Raw genomic sequence first — 8031 nt, 5'->3', positions numbered from 1 at the left:
CCCCCAGAGGAAACAGGGGAAGCTCATTTTTCTGGCAGGAAGGGAAAAGGGGAAGCCGTTTTTCTTGGGAGGCCCTGGGGAGCAATGGAAAGACCATGAACTTGGAGGTCCGAGCTGGGTTTGAATTCAGGCCCAGGGAGAGTTAATAAACATTTGCACACCGGAGTCTCCTTGTCTATGAAATGATGCTGACCCACCAGATGGCAGGAGGCTGGAAAAGCCCACCAGCTTCCTCTTCTTCCTTCCTCCACAATAAAATAGAGGAGTCCTTCCCCAAGAAAAGGCAGCAAGAGGTGTCTTCTCCAGAGGAAAGACTACAGAACTAATAAAATTGTGTGCTGGTTAGGAGCCAAGCCCATCTTTCTCTTTCTTTCATCAAACTTGAACTTCCTCCTCAAGGTTGTGTGCCTCTCTCTTCTGCCAGAAATCTCTCAGGTTTCCTCTCTAGAATCGATCAGACCTTGGGGAGCAGCTAAGATTTGGAATGCCACAAAGCAGAGCATCTGTCTCACACGCCTGTCAGAAGCAGGGGGCTTCAGAAACTAGGGTCCCCAAGACTGCCTGGAGGGAGGGGACAGTGGGCTCAGAGCTCCCAAGAGCTTCAAGTAGGGGGGTTAAGAGGTCCAAGATTTGTTGACTGGGGTGAGCAGAGCTCCCCCCAAATTAAGGCACCACAATTTTGCCAGCTTTGGATCTCTGCTGGCAAATAATGATGTTTTTTGTTTGTTTGTTTCTTGGGTTTTTTGTTTGTTTTGTTTTCGTTTTCGTTTTTCAGTTTTATGAGGTAGAATTCTTACAATTTGACTGCACATATACAATATACTGTATGTAAATACATATACACAATATACTGTACATACTTTTAAAATGTACATATATGTACTGTTCATTGTTTCTAAGAACGTTTAGAGCTTTAGCTTTTTAAACTTACATAGTTATCAAAGGATTAAAGCCAACCATAAAATAAGAATTAATTCAGAAAGATACATACACCCTACTATTAACAGCATCATTATTTATAATTGCCAAGATATGGAAGCATGATGATGTGTTTTTAATCAGTCATCACAAATTCAGTTTTCTTATTTTCCCTTCAAAGTATGAATTCATAGTAAAATATCTGAGAGTCCCTTTGGCGTCTTCTGTTTATTTTTCTCTTCCCATTCAAATGAAAATAATTTTCACCTCCCATTGGAGGACACTTTTCGAAGTGGATTTTCATTAGGTGCCCTGATGGGCTGTCTGAGTTCATCACAGGGAAACACACCTGGCCACATACTTCCAGGTGCCAGCACCGTCTCCTTCCAGGTCCCGCAACACTGGCCAGCTCAAGTTGCTCTTCTTTACATCTCAGGTTCTTGTGAAGTGTCTTTGGTTTTGTTGCTTTATTTTTAATACTTTTGCCAGCAAAGATCTACAGTCTTTTTGAACCCTTTTTTGGATTGCCCCTTGGTCTGCTCCCCTTGGACCATCATATTCATGGTTTATTTGGAAACGAAGCTTTGTGATCCTGTGGAATCCACAGTCTTCGCCCTCTTTGTGGAACAAGTACTCGGCTTATTTATTTAGGCTGCGAGATGCCCCTGCTTTCATCCAGGGGCTGTCGCTTTGCAATTCTCGGTTCCTAAAACTGGAAGAGATGGTCTGTCGGGTTTAGTTGCTCCTTCTTATCCTGATCTCATTGTGTTATTATTCCCTGTTTCTCTTTAAAAAAAAAAAAAAAAAAAAAAAAAGCTTTATTGAAATATAGTTCGCATGCCATGCAGCTCACCTATTTAAAGTGTACAATTCAGTGTTTTTTAGTATATTCACAGAATTTGTGCAAACATCACAACCATCAATTTTGAAACATTCTCATCCGTCCAAAAGGACTCCAATGCCATTAGCAGTCTCTCCCCATTTCCTTCCCCACCTGCCCTCACCCCCACCCTCCAGGCAACCACTGATCTATTTCTGTCTTTATAGATTTCCCTATTTTGGATATTTCATAGAAATGGACTCCTACAATATGAGGTCTTTTGTAACTGTCTTCTTTCACTTAGCATAGTGTTTTCAAGGTTTATCCATATTATAGCCTGTATCAGTGCTTAATGTCTTTTCATTTCTGAATAATATGTGGACATACCACCTTTGATTTATCCATTCATCAGCTGAGGGCATTGGAGCTGTTCTAACATCTCTTCCCACCTTTTGCATCCAAGTCCTGTAGATTCTCCATCCTGTTGTAGCTTTTGGACCTGTTTTCATTCTTCTATAACCTCTGTGGCTAAAGTTAGGTTCCTACTATTGTTTGCCTGAACTTCACAAGACCCCCTAACTGCTACCTCCCTTTCCCCATGGAAACTTTTCTAAAATGCAAATAATGGATTTAAAAATTACAATACCACTACTGATGCAGTGAAATAATGCACTCATATGTTGCTGGTGGGGTAATAACTTTCACAACCTTTTTGAAAGGCAATTTGGCCATCTGTATTGAGAGCCATTAAAAAAAAATACAGCCTTTGACCCAACACTTTCAGTTGCAAGAATCATTTTTGTAAAGAAGCAATCAGAGATACAGAGAAAGATTTATGTGTGAGAATGTTCTCTGCATCGTTCATTCATTCACTTACTTATTCAATAAATCTTGACTGCTCACTGCATAGAAGGCACTGCTATTATACTTTTAATAACTAAATATTGAGGGGACATAAGAATTGTCCAGTTAGAGGGAATTGGTTAAATAAATTTACTTACAGTAATATGATAGAATACTATGTAGTCATTAAATACCATGCTTTTTGAAGGTTAGTCAATGACATGGGGAAATCCATATTAAGGGGAAAAAGCCAGTTTCAAAGTAGTATATAAAGAATAATCCCAGCTTTGACTGTGATATGTTTATACAATGGAATACTATTCAGCCATAAAAAATAATAAAATAATGCCACGTGCAGCAACATGGATGGACCTAGAGAATGTCATTCTAAGTGAAGTAAGCCAGAAAGAGAAAGAAAAATACCATATGAGATCTCTCATATGTGGAATCTTAAAAAAAACAAAACAGAAATACAAAACAGAAACAGACTCAGGCATAGAATACAAACTTGTGGTTGTCAAGGGGGCAGGGGTTGGGAAGGGACAGACTGGGGTTTCAAAATTTGTAGATACTGACAGGCATATGCAGAATAGATAAACAAGATTATACTGTCTAGCACAGGGAAACATATACAAGATCTTGTGGTGGCTCACAGCGAAAAAAAATGTGACAATGAATATATGTATGTTCATGTATAACTGAAAAATTGTGCTCTACACTGGAATTTGACACAACACTGTAAAATGACTATAACTCAATAAAAAAAAAAGTTAAAAAAAAAGAATAATCCCAGCTTTGAAAGGAGAAGTACACACACCCACTGAAAATAGTAACAGTGGCTATCTCTAGGAAATAAGATTATGAGTGATTTTTATTTTTCAGACCGTGTTTGTATATATTTCCGATTTTTAACAATAAACAGGAAAAATAAATATGACCTTGCCTCCATTCTACATAAAACCCATCAACAGTTCTTCCTCACTCGTGAGTAACTGCTCCAGCATCCCCTCCCACCAGCATCTCCAAAACCCTGCCACTTCCCCCATTGTAGCTTGTGAAGTAGCCACGTCCACCTGCCATTTTAGAGAACACGGGAATCTTCCCCACCTTGGGACCCCTCCCCACCGGCACTGCCCCTCCTGCACTGCTTCTCTCTGTCTTCATTCACTCGACAAACACTTACGGGGCTGCCACTTCCGTGCCAGCAAGGACACAAGGGTCAGGATGGCAGACAGAGTCTGAATGAGCTGATGATCATAATGTTCTCTGCTTTCTAGGATTAACTGAGAATCCAATGAGGACAGAAATACGTAAAGCTTCTAGCAACTGGCTTATGGGTTTCTGTTAAATTATATAAAGTTGCTTTCTGATATTGGGGCTGAAGAGCAGTTAATAGGAAAGTAAATGTCGAAAATGTGTCACTAGGCACTTAAACTTAAGCTGAGGACCTGAGCTGGGTGCCTCCTCAGTGCACGACTCCACCCACCCTGGCTGAGGTTTTAAGCCTGTGACCCTCAGGAGCCTTGTCTCACTCACGTCATATCCCCCATGGGGCCTAGAACGTAACTATTTAGCTCAACAAATATGTACTGAGTACCTTCTGTGTGCCAGGAACTGTGCTGGATGCCCAGGCTACACAGTTGGCCAGAGGGACCCAATTTTTGGCCTCACGGGCATGACATCACTAAATAGAGAAGAAGTGACCGGAGTCCAGACGGGTGAGACTCAGTGCCCTGAAGGGGGCTGTGCTTTGGGTGGTATGAGTGTGTTATTTGCCTCGGAAAACGCCTAGCCCAGAACTCCGGCTTTGGTGTAATTTTGAGAGAAGACGGTACTTTCTTAAGATGCCCCTGATTTTCCGTGCTGGCTTCTGTGGACAGCAATACAGCTTCACATTTGTGAAATTCGCTAAGCACGGTCCACTCTAATGCATCGTAAGGCATTTTGTGACATCCTGGCAGCTCTGTTACAGATCGTTCTTCCAACCAGGAGAAAAAAAATAACAGCCCAGGAACAGAGCGGTGTGGGTTCTCGGCAAGTTTCCATTCTACCCTCACCTGGAGCTGTTAACCATCACCTTGCTGCTTTCCTGTCCCCAAGATGCCGCTTCCGAGACCACGTGAGTTTCCTGGTGAGCCGCCCTCTCTCGGCCCTGGGATGGATGGCCATTCGACAGAATGCCAGCTTTTTCTACCCTCCCAGCCAACTAGGAGGCTTGACTTTCTGTCCCCTGGGGAAAGTGACAGGAGAAAGCCTTTGTAGATGCTTGTGTTCTCAGATCTCGTGTCATGGGCACTGCTTTCCCGGCGAACAGACGCTGAGTGCACCCTGCCCTTCACCGTGGGGGCGACCTTGGTGGCTCAAGTCCAGGTACTGGTCAAAGGGCCACAGCGATGAATGTGGACACCCGGGGTGCACGGACAGATCCAAGCACCAGGACGTCCCTGGTCCTGCCCAGAAGGTGCCGGGGTTACCTCCCCTCCACCTGCTGGCCCTCCTGACCTCAGACGTGCCCTTTACTCACTGAGCTCCGGCCTTCCGTGCCACGTGTCCTCTTTTCCTGGGATCAGCATCTCTTCTTGGCTTAGATTCTCCCTCTTGCCTGTGTGTCCTGGACCCTGGGAGGGGATCAAGAACTATGGAAGAGGACGATATGGCCATGGGGTCTGCGAGGACCGATCTGGCCTATTTTGAAATGTAAATTTGGTTTTAAGTCATAAAAAGGCTATAAAAACCTTACACTAAAGAAGGAAAACTATCCATTCGGGGGCCTAATCCTGGCCCCGTTCTGCCCGGCTTGGCTCTCTCATTATACTTGTATAATACAGTATGGTTTCTATTCAGCCTTTCCTTCCTGTTTTTATACTTTTTCTCGCTTCACTGACTTTATTATCGGCAGGATTTTGCAGCGTTTTTTTTTAACACAGCCATAAATACTATTCAATTCAACAAATGCATACAAATGGTTTCCATTAGAATTTTAATCTACTCTCAAAATGAAAGAAAAGCTTAATATAAATCTTTTTAAATTACCAGAACATAAACGCAGACTGGGACAGCTCCACCTCGACTGCGCACAAGGGGTCACATCCCGCTGTCCCCGCTCATAAATTAATTGAGGTCTCTCGCCGCCGTCAACGAACAGTGCATCCCAGAAAGATCATATCTGTCAAGATTTCAGATTGGTTTCCCTCAGACTTTGTAAAAGTCACAGCTTACAATACGTTCATTATGCGATGAGAATGGCTGTCTCCCCAACTGGAAAGAAATAGGTGTTTTTGTTCTGTTGGACCAAGATTTACAGAAAGCAATTTTCCTCCATGCAGGAGATACGGCAAACCTGCTGGAGAAAAAAATGTCATTTCACAACTTCTTTCATTTCATCACCTTTTTTACGGCGAGATGTAGATTCTGTCTCCTGTGCGAATGGGCTGCGGTGACATTCAATGGCTAAGTGGGGTAGTCACCACTGAGTGCAGGGGCTGAGCATGCCTCCCGCCTCCAAGAGGTTGTCCTGTCTGGAAAGGTCCTACCGCGCCTGCTAGCCCGAGGGAGTGAACGTCTGAGCCGCTCAAGCCCTCGACCAAACTTGAACTTACGAACTCGTTTGAGGCCCTTCAGTCCTTCGCCACCAGTGGAAGTGGCCTCAGTTTCCCTCTGGTTCGCTGAGCCCCAAACCACTCGCTCCATCCTTGGCCGACGTCAGTGCACTCTCAGGAGGACGGCTGAAGGGCAGAGTTTGGGCTGAGGTTGTTTTTTTTTTCCTTTCCATTTCCTCGTGTCATAACCTAATGCTGTTCTAGCAAAGCCTCTGCATATTAAATTGCCTTTTAGCCACGGGGAAGGGGGTGGCATGATCCGTGGAGAAGAGGCCCCTCATGTAAATGTATGATGGGCTGACACTCTCCCTGGAGGAGAAAGGGCGAGATGAGCCCGGGGACCAGGGTCAGTAAGCCCCGGGAAACGTCACTCTCTACAGCCACTTCTTTCTCCTTGAGTCAAGAGCCACTGTTCCGGGCTCCTCGCCTGCAGCGGCCCTGTTCCAGGCTGTCACCGCCTGTGCTCTGGGCCATGGTGGGCAGCATGGCTGTGGAGGTCTGGGGAGCTGCACACGGAAGCACTTTGGAGCCTGAGAGCATCTCTGAGGGTGGAGTACCAGACAAGAAAGCGAAGATGAAACGAAATCTCTCTCCTACCAAGGGGACAAGCCTGGGCCTCGGGCAGCCGTCCGTACTGATGTCTCCCACCTGGGCAGCCACTTAGCTGATCCTGGTGGGGAGGGCAGGGCCACTGGAAAGCCTAGTGGGGCATCGTGTCTCTGGGCTGGTGAGACTCTTGCAAATCTTTCTACAAATGATGGTCTCTATCCACATAAAGTGGCAGAGCGGCCTCTTGGCTGTGCTGCGTGGCGCTGGCTGCTCCAGCGCTTATTTCTTGATTCTTCGCCCGTTGGCTTTCCATTCGCAGTGACCCCAAGCCTGCACAACTGCAATTACTAAGTGAGAATAGAAATTCGTCTCTGCCTCGAATTCTCAGGAAAACGGGGTCCAGAGCGAGCCCAGGTTCCCCACATTGTCGTGTTATGATTGTCTTTCTGCCACGCGGGCAAGACACCTGGCCAAGCCCAGGTTGCTGAGGGGCGTTCCCGGAGGGGAGGTGTCTGCAGTGCAAGGTCCTAGGGTCCTGGGTGAAACAGGAGTCTTCCTGAGACAGTCCAGGACCCTCGGGCAGAGAAGTGGCGCCAGGAGGAACCAAGGTGTAAAGCAGGAAGCTGAGTACGTGCTTCCTTGGATTCTTGGGTTAAGTGCAAAGATGGCTGGGGACCACGTGACTACAGAAACAGACAGAGCAGGGCGGAGTGGGGAGGGGGTTAAGTCAGGAGGACAGCTCAGAAGTTCACCCAAAATGTTGAGAAAATTCACGCTGTGGCCCCTGATGACCACTCCAGGGGCGGGGCGGCTTTTCGGGTTTTATTGTTCATTGTGGCAAAGCACATACAACATAAAACTGACCTTCCTAATCATGTGTAAGTGTACGGTTCAGTGTCTTCACACTGGTGTGCAGCCCACCTCTAGAACTTTTTCATCTTGCAATCTCTCATCTCTCTGAGCCTCCAGTCACCCTCACTATGGACTTGTCCCCCGACCTGCTCACTAACTCTTGGAAAACCAGTGGCTCTCCCTCCCTTCCATCCTCACTGGCCCCAATTACTGTGCAACTCTGAGTCCACACTGTGTCTCCAAAGCTGGAACTGCCCTGTCCCCCAGCATGTGCCCCACCCCAGGAAAAGATGAGTCCAGTGTCTGGAACTTAACAATCTGCCCCCACTGCTCCTGGTCTGACCATGATCAGCCCTACTCTAAGATAAGAAAGCTTCTGAGGGTCATTCCGTAGGGGCATCATTCACAGAGAAACCATAGGATGGTGCTCCCAGGCACCACAGGACATGA

At 46.0% G+C, this 8031-nt stretch overlaps 1 protein-coding gene across 3 annotated transcripts in view; it reads right to left on the bottom strand.

The window, feature by feature from the left end:
• Positions 1 to 940: 940 nt before the first annotated feature.
• DCTD (dCMP deaminase) overlaps positions 941 to 8031 on the bottom strand; it is an 89551-nt gene continuing 82460 nt past the window's right edge. Inside the window, exons 6-9 of one of the 3 annotated variants that reach the window (XR_004315396.1) lie at positions 5615 to 5747; positions 5106 to 5199; positions 4639 to 4811; positions 944 to 1704 (exon numbers count right to left, since the gene is read on the bottom strand). The gene's annotated coding sequence lies outside the window, so the exon portion shown is untranslated. Of the gene's footprint in view, positions 1705 to 4638; positions 5200 to 5614; positions 5748 to 8031 lie in introns of all 3 variants that reach the window. The other 2 variants (XR_004315395.1, XR_004315394.1) reach the window with 2 other exon arrangements.

The sequence above is a fragment of the Camelus ferus genome, chromosome 26, assembly GCF_009834535.1.
Source record: "Camelus ferus isolate YT-003-E chromosome 26, BCGSAC_Cfer_1.0, whole genome shotgun sequence".
Lineage (NCBI taxonomy): Eukaryota > Metazoa > Chordata > Mammalia > Artiodactyla > Camelidae > Camelus > Camelus ferus.
The sequence above is the reverse complement of the archived record's forward strand: the minus strand, read 5'-3'. Positions and strand labels throughout refer to the sequence as shown.